Consider the following 16972-nt stretch of genomic DNA (forward strand, 5'->3'; position numbering starts at 1 on the left):
AGTCGGACACAGGCCTCCTTTCCTCCCTCCCAAACCCTTCCCTGTGCGGACAGAATCAGGTCGCCAGTGCCGTGGCATTGAGTCGGGGAGAACACTTAGGGGCAGAGGCAGAGAAGGGGTTCAAGCAAGGCCTGGGTCCAAATCAAGGCCTCCAAACATCAACCCAACACCATTTTCCTCTTGCCACCAGGCATTTCAACCTCTTTTCTTTTAAAATCAGACTTTAAGAAGCATTGTTAAGAAAGTAACATTTACATGACATGTTGATAACGTGTAACACTTACCTAGTTCTCTCCTTGGCCCTCATGTGTACAAGGGGCCGATAGGCTGTATGTACTTTGTCTTCTCTTTTTTATTGAAGTGTGATTGATATACAATCTCACATTAGTTTCAAGTATACAACATGGTGGCCATGCCACCCTGCACGCATCCGATCCCGTCTGACCTTGGAAGCTAAGCAGGGTCGGGCCTGGTTAGTGCTTGTACGGGTGTGTATGCTCTCAAAACGTATTTCCGATGAGCCATTGAAAGCAGAGCAGCCTCTTCATGTGGGCCAGACCCCATTCCTCCACCTCCCAGCAGCCCAGAGGAGGAAGGGGCCAGCTCCTGCTGGGTCATGTCCTGCTCCTCCCGCTTCCCATCGCAGCTGCTAGATTCCTTCTTATCTTCTCTGAAGACTGCCGCACTGATGACATCAAGGGAACGATTTCACCCAGAAGCGGGAAGAAGGAGTCCGCTGCTATTGGCAACTAAGGGCCTGGTCCTACTGAGAGTGAATCCAAGTCTGGGGAAAAGAGAGGTAAGAAGAACCCACTTCTCTAGCCGTGTCGGAGACAGGCCATGGCGTCATCGAAGGCCTTCTGCTCTTCTGTTTTGCTCCCCACAGCAGCCCTCTCATCCACTTATCGTCTCTTTCTTCAGACTGCGTATTACAGTGATAAGCTGTGACCTGGGAGAGACTGTGAAAAACAGAACACTTCTCGCTTTATTTTCTTTCTAGATATATTTCTGTTATTATTTTTTATGGTTCCTTTATTCTTTATTTCATTGCTCTCCCTGTGCCCTTCTTACTGAATGTGCCTGACATAGCTTGGCTCACCCAAGCTCCAAACTCAGCCCCCCATTTTCTGTGGTTGTTCCCATTGTAGAGGCTGTAAAAGTGAAATAGCTGATTTCCCAAACTTTCTTGTATCTAGAATAATAATTTGACTCGGTTCTGGCCAGTGAGAAATGAGTTGAAATTTGTGGGATCTACCTGCTCCTTATCTTTTTTACTGTCTGGAATGGAGGCCTGATGTCTGGGCCTGGCGCCACTTTCTTGTCACCATGAGGTAACGGCTAATGGAAAGACCAAGAGAATCTCAGAGAGACACATATATACATATACACACATATACATATATACACAACATACACACACACACAGTGGGCGTTACTACGGCCAGGCACTACTCTAGTAATTTGGGATTCATTAGTAAACAAAGTTGACAAAGATTTTTGTCCTCAAGCTTATAATTCAGCAGACAGACATCAAGCAATAGACATAATAAATAGCACAATTACACAGGAAAAAATAAATGCCATGAAAAAAGAAAAAGTTGAACAAGGAAAGGGGTATGGGGCATGCAGAGGAAGGGGCTAGTTTCAGATACAAATAGGGTGGCCAAGATCCAACGAAAGCTCCACGGGGAAGGCCCACAGGAGACATATGGTGGGTGCCCAGTAAATATTAAGTGAATGAATGAATTAAGTCAACCAATAGCTGTTTACCTCTAGACTGCTTGTTAGGAAAGCCAGATATGTATAATTTACAGTTAGATTTCTAAAATTGCAGTAAAAAGTATGCTTAACTGGTAGACTGAATCAGATCATTTTATAAATTTTTCAGTCAGTATCTTGGTTCAAGAATATATTATTATTCTTACTCTTGCATAAAAGCTAGATTGGGTAGGGAGAGTTTCTTTCCCTTCAGCACTTTGGAAAAGTTATTTGAGTATTTTCTGTTATCTACTGTTTCTGAGGAGATGTCAATTCTGAAGGTCATTGGACTACTCGGTCTCATAAATCTAAGATTTTCCATTTTTCCTTGATGTTGTATATTTTCAGTATTGTGTGATCGGTGAGTCTATTTACATAGATCGGGAGAATGCTTTTCTGTTTTAATTTGAGAACTCTATTCTTTTAATGTTGGTAAATGTGCCAGTATTTGTTTCAGTATTGCTCTCCTTGTTCTCCCCCTTCTCAGCTTCTGGAGCTTCCGTGAGATCATCTGTTCAGCCTGTCCTCTCCTTCATATATTGTTATTTCACTTTCATATTCTCCATCTCCTCACCAATTTGTGCTACTTCCTGGTTGATTTCCTCAGATCTACTCTACAGTTTTCTCACTCCTTCTTCAACTGCATCTAGTCCACTATTTAATGAGTTTTTATTTCATCTATGACAATTTTTCAGTTCTAGATATTTTTGGGTTAATTTTAACATCTACCTGCTATTGTATTCAAAAAGACCTGCTTTATCTTATCTCCTTATTTGTTTGGTTGACTATTTAAACATGCTTTACTTTCTTAAAGTCCCTTTCCTATTACTTCATCATCACTAGTTGTTAAGATAAGAATTACCTATTTAATGAGGACACTGGCCCTTTCTTTTAACAGTTTCAGTCTTTGGGTGCAATGGAAATTTTAAAAACATGAGTTCATCTTCAAGTTCAGTTCAACTTTGAGTTCAACTTCAAAAAGGTAAGTTCATCTTTCTCTGCATAGGCCTAAAAGAAGGTGAAATATACACAAATAAATTTTAAAAAAGAAGTCCTAATGGAGGGCCACACTAAAGTAAATATATAGTAACACACCAAGCAGAATATAGTGAGTTCTTTTAAGAGTAACTCAAGGAAGCATTAGTCATACCTGGCTTGAGGGTTTCTGAAGAGAGCATTAATGAGGAATTGAACTTCCCAGATGAGATATTCTGCTATCTGTATCTTAAGAGTGGAGTTTTTGTTACTATAATCCATTAGCAGACATTTTTCAAGAACACTTGCAAAGATGTCAAGGAACTGTGTAGACTTAGAAGGACTGAAATGAATGTGAAATTGAAATTCATAAAAGTGTAATCATTTATCATGTCAGCAAGTGGGATGGTTCTAATACGGAAATGGCTCTCAGAAACTGGGGAGTCAGAGACTCTAATGAGGTTTCCAAGATTAGCTTTTAAAAACTATCCTGTAATCCAATGATGTCACATACTGACTAATACCCATATTGCTCTTAAAAATCAGAGTCTAATTAATCTAAGAAAAAATTTAAAATACACTAACAGCAGCTTCTCTGTGCCTTAAGTGTGTAAAATACAACCGGATTAATTCAGAATCCTGCTCTTAATACTTGAATTTATTTTTAACCATGTTCCACTAAAATTTACATGTCAACCTCATTATTTCCTTTGCCAAGTTACCATGTGAGGCTCGTTTCCTTATCTATAAAATCAAGATAATAATGGTAGCCACTGCTAATATTAGACTGTCAGAGAACTAAATGAGATAATTTGCATGGAGTGATAGCATAGCATCTGACCCCCAGAAGGAGTAACTATAGTTGTTATTTTCAATATCCCAAGCTGGCCCAATTGTCCAGCGTTTCTCTTCTGTGTAAATTTCACACCAAAGATACAAGTACCTTTGTATCTTTGGTGTACAAGTTTCACACCAAACTTTCAAGTACCAGGGTGATCTATTTCCTGCTAGAGTCGCAGCAAACAAACACTCTATTCCTAAGCAGTCTCTTGCATCATCATTAGCAGCAGCCTACAATTTAATAATTCTGTTCTGGGCAGGGTATGCGTTCTGCAGTACAGAGGAAACTTCATGACAAGGGAGCCAATGGGGCTGCAAGTTCCCTTACCCCGGGCCTGTGATCCATTTGCACCATGACAGCATGTAGGCCTCCTGAGGAATGCAGAAACAGGCAGACTAAGACTATTTGTTTAAGCTCACTGACAACTGGGAACTGAGAATAGCTGTTGCCAGTGGCCCATAGAAAGAAACAGTGAAAACCTGGAAATGTTAGCACCTTAGACTGTCTACAGTTAAACACTGCAGAGACAGAGTGGGGGTCTCTAAGGAAGGCCCTAGGACACACAGTTTCTGCAGAGGAGTGCAGCATAAAGGTCTCTAGGTTTGGATTCAAATGACCAGGATATGAATCTTGGTACTCCCCCCACTGAGCATTCGCTTAGCCATGACCAGTTAACATAAGGTCTGTGAACATCAAGTTGTTATCAGTAAGATGAGGACAATGATACCTACCCAGAAGAGACATTCTGTGGATGAATTTATAGGGCCTAACTCCCTTCATTCCCTCATTTGTTCAAACACTAAATGATTACAGAAACATTTGCTAAGTGCCTCTGTGTCTGTGCCATTGTGCTTGGATCTGGGAAGCAGAGATGAATGAGAATCTGATCCATCTGATTCCATTGAAAATTAGACCTTAAAATTTGTAAGTGCTATGCTCTTTTAAACAAATGGCTCCTACTCGCAATTCCAGAGTATGATATAGTAAATGATCAACTGCCCTGGTTGACGTGATATTGGTAGGTCTAGAGTCCCACAAAACCGGCTTCACCTTGACTCCTATGGGTGCGTCCGAGTCGCTTCCCAGGGAACTCATGAACGACCTGGAAATGCTGGACAACTGTCACACAACAGTGCAAACTTTCTGTATTACTCAGTGAAATTTCCCATGTTCTGGACTCGCCAAGCAGGGCTGGCTTTCACAGAGTTTAAACACTCAGAGGCCAGTGCTAGTGGCTTTGGAGTAACTCACATTTTTTCAGGAGGCTGATGAGAATTTAGTGACCATCCAGCTCAGAAAAATATGTCATGGAGCCTAGAAGAGAAATCGGCCTTGATTTTTACACTTAGCACATGATACCCGGCACATAGGCAGTGTGTCCATGTTTGCCCTGGACATCCATATTTGCATACATAAACACAGACACTCTGTATATATAAATGAATAGACTCCTTCATGACAACCTTCCCATCCGGCCCAGAGTGGCCTGACTGCTGTTGGGGCCATGAGAATGTGCCTCCAGACCCTCAATCACTGAGAGTGGAGTTTGGGGAGGGCCCAACTGCTGGGCTTTGAAATCCACTGCCATGTTTGTGCCCAGGCTGTGCCTCCCCTGGGCAGCCCTTGCCAAGGACTGAGCATGGTGGAGACACTAAGAAGACTAAGGGACTTTCTGATAGCGGCTTTATTTCAAGGGCTTGCTGATGCCTTTGCCAAATCTTTTGATGGCAGGCAATCTATGATGCCTCCACCCACCCTTGTCTCCCTCTCTCCTCCACTTGGTCAGATGCTCACCATGTTTTGATGGCCTCCCAGCTGTCCCTGGCTCCCCCCTGTTCTCTCTTATGCAGGCTTTTCTCCAACAGAATCCTGGCACATTTAATCCTGTCTTGTCTGCTTCTTGGAGGACTTAGACTAACACACCTGCCAATCGCCTCATCCCATTTCCCTCCAGGAATTCAGATCATATCGTCTGGCTGCTGCTTGTGGATTCTGTGAGAACCAGCCTAGGGCAGTGATCATTCATGAGGCTAGGCTGGAGTGGGTGCCATGGGAACCAATCAGTGAGGGAGGAGGGATCCCCCAGGACAGCTTGAGAAGAGACACAGTTGGTGCTGGGCAAGCAGAACAAACTCCACATCCGAAAGGAGGGGGATACCCAGGAACTGTTGAATGACCTTGTCCATTCAGTAGTGAGAAAGGAAGCAAAGTAGAATCAGAAGGGAGAGGTGGGCTGAGGAGGGCCGTTCAAACCAAAGGACATCAACCAGTGCTTAGGGAAGCTGACTCCTCAGGTGTCAGTGATCAGGACAGTTCTGGAAACTTAAATGGGGTTTCTAAGAAATATTTGGCACATAGATTTTGGTACCGCGTGGTGGTCAAAATCAGGAAGGCCCAAGAAGCTGGCGGGAGTTCTGAACAAAGAGCCAGAGTGGGGAGTCAGCAGCTCACGGTGCTCACCAACCCTGAGCTTTCTCCCTGACCAGATGCACTAATTGGAAGGAGACAAGGGTCCAACAGGTCTTGGAGACAAGGTTACCTGTGGATCCTTGCAGACAAGCAGCACTGTGCCATGATGCCGATTCACATGGAGGAGGCCCAGTCACTGCTGCATCCACGTGCCCCATCGCCAGTCACTAGCTGGGCGCCCTCTGGGCAAGTTTCTTCACCCTGATCCACTTCAGTTACCCCATTTATAAAGCAAGGATAATAACATTGGCCTTGAAGGTCTTGGTGAAGTTAGAGATAATGCAAATATAATGTCTAATACAGTGTTTGGTGCATAATGGGTGCTCAAAATATGATGATTCTTATTTATATCAGAAAACAGGAAGTTTGTGTTAGCAGAGATATGTCAAACCATGTGGCAAATGTGTAGCCCTAGAATTCTTATACTTAGAAGAAAGAATTATTTTGAGTCCCAAGAAGATTTTCTATCTTTTATATTTGACTGGAATTCACTCCTGAAATAAGACTTAGTCTATTACTCAGAAGTTTCTCATTTGTAAGCCTTTCCTTCCACCTTTCAAAGTCAACTAAAATGACTCATCAAAAAGGAAATTTGTCGTGTCCAGCAACTGGGAAGTTCAAGAGGGTGCACCTGGCCTCTGGGGACTGGACCAAGTGCTTAAATGATGCTCTGAGGCCCACCTCTGGTTTCCTTAGTGTTGCTTTCATGTTCCTGAGGAGGCTAAGTGGCTCAGGGTAGCTCTGGGATTGCAGTATCTTCCCAGACCATGATCCCGGGGGAAAGATGGCATGTCTTCCCAGATAATTTCAGCAGAAGACCTGGGGAGTAATTGATTGGCCTGGTCTAGTTCAGAGGGCCGTCCATCCCTAAGCTAGTCACTGTGGTCAGAAAGTGGAAGTATCTTGAATTGGCCAGGCCCAGTCAGTTGCTCATCTCTAACTAGGGAGAAGAATGGGTGACGGACATTTCACGGAACGGTTGTGTCGACAGAACCATATGCTCAACGCGTGTGCTCATAAGAGGGTTTATTTTCCTTCCATCTTTCTTCTTTGTCATCAGAAAGTCCCTAGAAAGCCACATCCCTCTCCAGAACTAGAGATGCCTTCACAACTGGCAGTTGGTCTTATCTGGTCTCACAGACTGGGAACAGCCCGGAGGTATGTGTTTGAAATTTGGACAGAAGGTTCAAGCAGACACTGGCTTAGAGATGGACACTGGAGTGGAAGCTTTGGTCATAGATTTGTCTCAGATAAAGGGCTTGGAAAGGGAATCTCTCTTTTAGTTGAAGGAATAAAAATGTCTTCTCAGGTATTCTGGGAATCAAGTGTATAAAGTGACCGTCACCTCATACCAGTTCACAGCTTCTTAGGCTCCAAAACAGCCCAAAGAGATTGGGGTGGTTATTTTTCCCTCCCATCCTCTCTCCTTTGCTTGCCTCCCTTCAGTGACGTGTGTAATGAATAACACGTATCCTCAGGGGCCACGTACTCCTGGTGGTGATGAGATTCCTTCCCACAGGGAGGACACCGGGGCACATCGGCATTGCCATGAAGGGAATATTCCAGATGCTGTTGGCTTCAAAGGTCTACTTCCTCTGGCATTAGTTCTTCCTTAAAAACAGGCTATGCAACACTTTATTTATTTCCAGTCAATAAATACTATTTTTAAAAATTAAGAAAAAATATAAAGAAGAAAATATGAGCCAGTCATAATTTTATCCTCCCCAACCACCCCTGAATTTAATATTTTAACCTATATCATCCCAGATTTTATCTAATTCCATTTGATGGAGGAATGGGGCCCTAAAGAGCTCATCTAACTTGGAAAAAACAAACTGTGAAGCTGGTTCTTTCATAGGGATTAAATATAAAGTAGCAGCGAAGGTGCTTGGAGCATAGGGATCTGCAACCCTTCAGTGGAAGGACACCTTTGCACAGGGATGTCTTGTAAGCTAGTAATGAGATTTCCTCTCCCCTAAGTTTTCCATTGTCCTTTTCTGGTCATATGAAGACTTTGGCAAACCATTGTCTCATTTCACGTGTTTCTCACTCCAGAATTCACAATTCAGCATGTCATCTCGGGCGATAGTATAGCTCTTCTTCATAACACTTCATTGCATTTAACATTTGATTCCAAAGTTGTTGATTTTTAGAAAGATTTCCCCATTCTAATGTCTCATGGAAGTTTGGTCAACATTGTTTGAGGGTCTAAAAATAAAATCACTAAAAAAAAAAAAGAACAGTGGATCTGATGCCAACATGGGGATGGCCCCTGAACTCCCTCCCAGAAGGGCAGAGCAGCCTGAGGAGCCTGGGATGGTGATTGGCAGCCAAGGGGACCCAGCCATAGATTAAACATAAATTTGCATTTGTTCTGACCTCTAGATTTCAAGTTCTTTGAAAGTGGACAGTTTTTTAAAAGTTCCAATGGATTTATAATGTTTAGATTTTATGGTGAGATTCTATCCATTTCTAAGTGCCACCACTACAGACCCACAGTACTCATGACCTTCCTTTCTGTGTGTATGTGTGTGGACAAGTCTTTTCTTGCAGGAATGAAGTTCACATCGACACTGTTTGGAAACTTGCTTTTTCCTGTTAACAATATATCACTGTTTACAATGTATGACACATAGCAAATAATTCAGGGCCATCCAGAGCAGACTACACTTCCCATCACATCATTTAAAGTGTTTTCTCTCACCAACTGGAGTCAGACACCTAGGGACAGCCTGTGCCAATGATGGGTCCTTTCTCTAAATCTCTGTCATGAGGTGCCTCTCGCCTTTACTCCGTTCTGTGGACTTCAAAATTCTTAGCAAAGCCCAGGTCTTCTCAAAATTCCTCATTCAAGAGGCCATTATCCTAGGTCCAGGGGTGCAGATAGAGCGGCAAACTGCCTCTGGGGGGTGAGTCTTGTGGGGAGACAGGTCACAAAGCAAAGGTGTGTGAGGGACAGTTACGTGCATGGCATGAGTGACAAGGAGTCTGACCTAATTTAGAGAGTGCCGGAAGGCTGCCCCGTGGAAAGGCGTCTCAGCTGGAACTGAAAGATGTCTGCAGAGAGGGCAGTGGGGGGCGTTTTTGAGAGGAAGAGAACAGTGTTTCGGGGTGACAGAACGCAGTGTTTGAAAATCTGAAAGGCATCTAGTTCCATAGGAAGAATGACTAGTTCCAAAGAAGAATGACTGAGAATATGAAGGAACATCTAGGGTACAGATTACAGATTGAGTGTGGGGACATCCGGTGAAGGCAGAGGTGACCAGTGACACTGTGGCCTTTCTCAGGATTTATTGCAAGGGTGTGTAAGCAGGGTGGGCTTGCCATAGGGGAATGGAGTTCTGGAAGTGGGGCTTAGAGGGATGAACCAGATACTTTCTGATCCACACTCTTCCTAAAAGCCAAAGCCTATAACCAGAGCCTCTTTCCTTAGTTTCAGGACATTGTGTTTTTCCTTTGGCCAAATACCAAGGAATATTATTTAATCCCTGCAGAACTGTGCATGTCATTCAGCTTGTGTTCCGCACAGATTTCATTCAACTTGCATTCATACAAAGATCTGAAGAAAATTTAACTTGCTCTTGGGCATTCACTTAGCAGAAAATGGAATTTTGAAAAGTGTCGAAAAGCATCTTCAGAAAGATGAATAAAATTCGCAACGAACTCTGCATTTTAGAACCAAAAGGGACTCTGGAGGCCAACAAGCTGACATCTTTATTTTACAGATAAAAAATGGAAGCGAAAAGAGCCCCAGTGATGTGGGCAGCATCTCCTGGGGCCAGCGGCAGGGCTGGTGAAACCGGCTCCTGAGTCCCGGGCGCCGTTCTGTCCACCGGATCCACGCCCTTCTGGGGGCAGCTACCAAGAAATGCCACCACGTAGTTCACAGAAATCCAAACAGAGTTCAAGGAATCAAATGTGTGCAGAGCCACCGTGTGCCAAAAGCCTTTGTCTACCCCCCTCTGTCTGGATGTTCTCTGATTGCTCACCTGGCTGGCTCCTCCTCCTTATTCAGGTCTCAGCTGACGTGTCGCATCCACAGAAAGTCCTTTGGACTTCCAGTCTTTAGTTGACTCCTTATTACCTCTCATGGTGCCCACTTTCCTTCATATACTTAGTAGTTCATCAACACTGCACTTGTTCATTTTCTTTCCCTCACTGTCCTGCAAATCCTGCGAAGTGAAGGACGGCTGCTCCTCCGATGCCTCTGCATTCGGGGAGCACAGTGCCTGGGTGGTGGGAGGGCTGGGTAGCCTACACTTGCCACTGCACCCCCCACCCTTCGCTCTTCTCCATCCTGTTCCGGAGCTGGGAAGAAGACTTCTTATCAACAATATCCGTAATGCCCTTGACCTCTGACTTGGGGCAGGTTCTGCCATCCTGAGGTGCAGCATGGGGAGAGGGAGCTCTGTTTTCCTTCGTCTGCTCCTTCCCAGGCAGTGCTAAGTGTGTTGATTAAATCCTTCTACCCAGAGCCACAGCCCCTGTCTCTGGCCCTCTCCTGGAGCTAAGTGCTCCCTCCCTCGGCCCCTTCGGGCGGTAGAGGGGGTAATGGCTCCCCTCTGTGGCCAGCTCTGGTTAATGCACTGCACCACCGTTCCCTCGCCACCCTGTTCAAGTCTGGAAATACTCAAGTCCTTTATTCGTATGTTCTCAATGGTTCCATCTGGGTGTGCCCTCCCTGCCTTGCTGAGACTCAAGTGGATGCAGTAGCTGTTGGATAGAATTTAATTACATATATTAAAATGGAGGACAGATTATACACATTCCAGAGAGCTCCAGGGAAGAGAACCAGACCATCCGGGGGAAACATCAGGGCACGTTTAAAGGAAAGATGGGACAGATGAAGGCCAGTCACCAAGGAAACTGAGTGGGTCTTAAAAATAGGAATTCAACAGATGCTTGTGGAGTGAAAGAGTTTTAACCATTTCCATGGTTCGTAGATCGCACATCAAAGGAATGGGGCGTCTGCACTATCTCATTGTGAAAGTGAATCTTTGAGGCTGGTCTACACACAGCCCAAGGGGACTGCCACGCCACAGATTTCCTTTCTTCTGCTGAAAACAAGACCAGATCAAATGATTTATAAGACCTCTTTCAACTCTCAAGTTCTCTGATTCAGCGTTTCCACGATGTGGGCTGGCTACGTGGTAACTTTAGAATTCTTAGGAGGGATGGAAACGGCATCCAGAGGGTTTTTGTTCTGGGTGTGTGAAGGCATCTTAGCAGCTGTTAAAGCTCCATGTCGTCCCATCTCTTCTCCAAGGGCCCTGCCTCTCCCCTTGACCCTGGGCTTAGGTCAGATAAGCCCACCCATGCACCACGTGGCCAGCACCCATCCGATTTTGGATTCTCTGCAGGCAGAGGTGGACTATTCTCTGACATGGAAACTGGCACAATGATAGTGCTCAACGAATGTTCAGAGAGAGGAGGAAATAGTGTTTGTAGCAGAATTTCCTGGCTTCTCCTGGCCACTGCCTTCAATCTGATTTTGATTCTGTATTTTCCTGGCTCTTAACCCCTTTTGACTAAATTTTCTGTTGCTGGCCCCATATACTCTCCTAGGAACCAACAGTGGTTTTGGCTTTTCCAGGACTGACCCTCAATAATTGCCATCTGTGCAGTTACAGGTGCTTCAGGAAACCACATCCCCAGACATGCCCTTTAAGATGTCACCTAAAAGGAAACCTCACAAAATCTCCAAGTCAGGTGCCAAACGGATATTCCCCATCTTTAAGTCTCTTCATTCCTGCTATTACTTCTTCCCTGATTCACATTTCTATAACCCTTACATGAAAGGGCAATGGTTTTCTGGGTTAAGTGACGCGCTTAGAATACTCAAATGTCCTCAGCAACAAAAAGCCATAATTAACCCATTCTGAGATATCATCACACAGCTTGTCACAGTAGTTGTTCAGCACCTTTAGTAATAAAGAGATGGCTATTTGTGCATCAAATCCTATTTCCTTTTCTCTTTTGGGCACATAGCTGGACTGCATTTCCAGGCCTCCTGCACAGTTAGGTGGGGGCCACGTGTTTGGGTGCCAAAGATGCACGCCTCTGCTGGCCTGGTCCTTAACCTCTATGCTCTTTCTTTTCTTTTGTTTGCTGTTTGGATGCAGTGACAGATTATAAGGCCCTCAGGGATGTTGGAGCCAGTGGATGAAGGAATCTGAGTCCCTAAATGATAGCAGGGACCCTGGATGAAGGAGAACAAGTCAGTGAATGGAACAGAGTGCCTCCTACCGCTGACTTTCACTGGAATGTGACATGAACAAGAAACGAACATTTATTGTGTCAAGCCACTGCTGTTTGTTACAGCAGTTGGTCTTCGCTGACTAATACAATATATCCACTCACCCCAAGCTTTGAGGCTCCATCCCAGTCTCCTTCTTAAGCAGAGGCTGGTGCTTCTCATGGGAGAAATTTGTTCAGTTCTAAAACAGAATTCTACCATGAAGTACATGCTTAAAAGTTTCCTTGAATATCTTTCCAATGATGTATGTGTGTGCAGTTTGTGTTCAAGGTAGAGGGAGATTCTCTCAGTGCAGGAAACAGAATGGCTTTGGTCTTTTATAATCTGGTACATGCGGTTACATATAAAATGACCCAAATAGAGAAATAGTATCTTAGGGAGGGGATAAAATAATCTATCCCCATCAGGTCTGGTGGCCAATGATTACTATGGCAAAATTCCTGTCTACTCTCCCAGCCTGTGCTATTTTTGGCAGAGGTTCCAATTTATGACCTTTCTAAATTAAAGTTTTCCCTTGGAGAAGGATTTTAAGGGAGGAATTTAACAATTAGGAAAGAGTGGGTAGGTTTCTGCCCTGCAGAATAGGCCAGCTATCTCTCACATCCAAACCTTGAGATAATAAATACTTCCCCTGATTAGCTGACAACTACGTGCATTCCAGTAACTTGGCTTTCTTCATACCACAGCTGCTGCCCAGGGCACGTGAAACAAAGGGAACAGCTAGTTGTTTCTTGGTTGTTTGCAGTCATTTCTTTGAGAGATATCAAAAATAGAACAGGGGAAAACCAAGGCAAGAACAACTTCACTTTGCCCTGTGGGTAAAATTGTAATATTTCCAGAATGTCTCACCGGGATTTGGTGCACCTTCATCCTCAGGGGTGGAGAGAAGTATGGTTTTAGTGTATTTGCATCTCAATAGGCATTCCTCAGGGGTGGAGAACGGTTCACCTCCGTATCAATGGTTTATTACCTGGGCAATGGAGGAGGGCTTATCCGAATCTGAGAAGTGAGGGGACTGCTGGTTTACTTTGGCTGGAGCAGGAAAGAGAGACAGCCCCAGACTGCAGTTTGTAAGCAATAAATGGGTTTTAAACTTTATTTCTCCCTTTGACTGATTTCAGTTTTAGAGGTATTTTGCCCCAGGATTTCCTCTCCCTGGACTTACATCCCTCTATGTTTTTTTTGCTCTGATCGATATCTGCCTTTTCTTCTGCTACGTGTGATGAACTGGCCAGTGTTATTATGTCTGGGGAACCCAAAACCCACTGCATCTGGGCAGAATTCCAAAGGTTATTTGGATTTGTTTTCCATGTGTTTTCTTCCTAAATGATTCATTCCTCTGTAAGACCAATATGATAAATTGAATTGCAAATCTGTCCATTGCAAAAGGCTGGGAAATACCCTTTTTATTTGTTTCTTATTTCAGGATTCACAGTGGAGTTAGAAAAGTGACTGTTGTCAGTAGCAATACTTGCTGACTTTTATAGAAGGAGAATTTTCTATTTTTCCAGCATCTTGAGATCTTCTGAAGGCAAAGGTGGTTGGGACACAAGCTAAATATGAGTGGAAGTATAGATGTTGCCACTCTCAGTGTCACTTTGGGAAGGTCACATACATTATCATGTTGAGTGATAACCAGTATCCACATCAAACGTTGCTGAGAGGTTTAAGTGGGAGAATAAAGGGATAGGAATAGTATCTGGACTGGTGTCTGGCACTAAGTGTTCAATTGATACTGTCTTCTTCCCAGAGACTGGCAGTGGCAACCCCAGTGACCTCTGTACTATTCCCCCTGAGAACTGTAGAAAAACAGTGTAGAAGTGTAGGGGAGGGGTGGTCATCTGGTGAAATGGCCACTGCAGAGTGGTCGGGGGCCCTAGAGAGGCTGACATTTCAATCTCCTCACTTTCCAGAGGAGGAATCAAGCCTGCAAGAGGGGACGTGATGTGTCCAATTTCCTCCTTTCTCTGAACCAGGACTCAGACTCTCCTGTGCTGCCTTTCACACCAAGCCATCGTTTATTGAGCATGTACTATGTGCCAGATATTTATAACAACCCCATGAGAAAGGTTTTATTTTGACTTCAATCTTATGGATGAGGATACTGAGGCTCCAAGAGGTGAAGTTATTGCCCGGATGCATACACCTAGTGCATGGTGGAACACCCCCTACCCAGCGGACTCCCAAGCCTTTGTTCATCACATTGTTTTATGCCACTGGAAAGAGGCTCTGAGATTCACCAGTATGTTCCAGTTACAGAGTTCAAAACTCCAGCCAGACATACAGAGATGAACTAAGGATATAGGATTAGTAAACCCCATCTTTTCTGCTGATTTATTTCATACCAGATGTAAAAGTTCAATCAGCGAAAGATCTACTTCCTATCCATCTTTTTAGACTACGTTCTCCTGATGACTTTTAAAGGGGCTCGGAGCCCAGATTAGTTTGACAGGATAACAGAGCAAACCAGCTTCGTTCCCACAAACACCACTTCCAAGTCTCTATGAGGTAACTTCAGTTCACTGTCCAGTTTAGACTGGAATAGCCAAGCTCCAAGGAGTCCCCCACGGCCATGGCAGAGACAGCATCTGGATGCCCAGACTGAAGGGTGGACACAGAAAGTCCAGCCCATCCCTTGGCCAGTTAATGCAAACTCCTAAAGAGCTCTGTGGAAGCAGCCACGGCACCGCAGAAAGATCTTGGCAGATGACACAGAGTGAGAAAAGAATAGACCCGGGGAGGAAATATTGTTTGCAGCCTGGGCAGCTTTTGCAAGATCACTATCTCCTCTTTTCTGCTGAGTTTCAGACCTGTGACTTTCTAACAAAAGGATTTTCTGGCCCAAACCTACGGCCTGATATTGTGGGAAAATCAGGCACAGAAGTGGATTTGGGTGGTGCCGGTGCAATTCCCAGTCCCGAGCCCCTATTTTCTGCAAGGAAGCAGAGCACAGTAATGAAACCCGCGGTAGCTTTGCAAGGTCTGGGTAGAGTGGCCTTGGGCAAGCCTCTCACCTTTTTCTGACCTTGGTGTCCACATCCATAATAATAACTACAGAACTTATCTCAAAGTTCATTAGAGGAATGAAATGAGCTAATAAACATGTAACCCTTTGAACAATCTCAGGTCTGTGTTAAGTGCCATGGAGACACGATGTATGCCATTACATTTTCTCATCAGTAAGATGGGGATAATACTAGCATGCACACAAGGGTATTGTGAGGAACAAGCGAGCAGGTGCTTCTGCAGGACCTCACAAAAAGTAGGTGCCAGGAGGTAAGTTCTGGGTCTCAGGAAAATGGAAAAGGTGGGCAGCATGGGGGCGGGGTTCCGGGGAGCTGGCTGGGAAAATGACTCAGCCACTAAGAATGACTTAGCCTTGTGCAGTCTCTGCTTCCCTTTGAGTTGAATGTGTCTTCTGTAAATGGAGAGTCCAGGTGATGTCCCACATTCCTTCGAATGCGAATATCAAATAGTATTACTCTTTGGCATCACTCGTGTCCATTTCTAGGGGAAATGGAAAATGGAAAATGACTCGAGTGAGCAATTCAGCAATATCTAGTTCAGATGAAGACACACATGCCCGCCTCCCCTGCAGCATGCGCCAGTAATTGTATTCATTCCGCAGGCAATTTTGAGCACTCATTATGTGCCAGGCACTGTTCTAGGAGCTGGGGAGACACCAATGAACAGAACAGATAAGACTGAAGCTCTTAAGGAGCAGCATAGACAAAAAATATGGTAAAATAAGAAAGTAAGTAAAAAAGAAGGGAAGGTTGTGATTTCAGACGGGGCAGCTGGGAAATTCCCCCTCAGAAGGTGGTGTGGATGTCAAACGTCCGTTTCTGCAGGGGAAGGTGCTCAAGCTCGTCCCAGTGCAGTGCCCGTCCAGTGTATAGCAGGTTCAGGGTAAGGGGAGATGAGCAAATGCCTGACTGAGCAGGACCTGAATCCTGAAAACACTGATTTGGAGGCACATGTGAATAATCAGTATATTTTCATCTGAAAAGAATTAGCTCTAATTCCAGAGTGGGCTTGAAATGATTACACTGCCATTATTTTAAATCTGAGAAGCACGCAGGGAATGAGATCCACATTCTCCCGTCAAAGCAGGCCTGGTAGTGGAGGCACAGAACTGTAAGAGACAAATTTTGCACATTGCTGCCCCCTGGTGTTGGAATAAAAATATAGCCACAATTCCACATTTGTTTACCTCTAAAGTGAGAGATGCCTGTGGGTGTACATCACCATCTCTGGAGCACGGGGCTTCAACTATCAGAGTGGCGACCACATGTTTCAAATCCAAAAGTAAAAACAGAATGGCTTTGTGGAGTGAATAATTGGAATATTTTAAATGAGGACTATTTCAGGTAAGTCATTACAATGATAAGGCATCTTATTTTCACTATGGTAGAGCATTATCAGCTCTGCTCAAATCATTCTTCACGAGTTTATAGTGATTGTGATGGTTAGTGTAGTAAACTATTTCCTGGTCCCACATTCCAGGGATGTTTCCTAGGGAGACCATGTATGGACTTCAGAGACCCTCTGAACTTTTATTTGGGAACCCTAGTTCCAAAATGTATAGGGTAGTATCAGATCTGATTAACTGGAAAACTCTGGGCCAGTTGTCCAAGGTGAGTTCTCCACGATATGAGAGACTTGTGCTCGCC

This window comes from Manis javanica, chromosome 5 (assembly GCF_040802235.1).
Source record: "Manis javanica isolate MJ-LG chromosome 5, MJ_LKY, whole genome shotgun sequence".
In the NCBI taxonomy this organism is placed as follows: domain Eukaryota; kingdom Metazoa; phylum Chordata; class Mammalia; order Pholidota; family Manidae; genus Manis; species Manis javanica.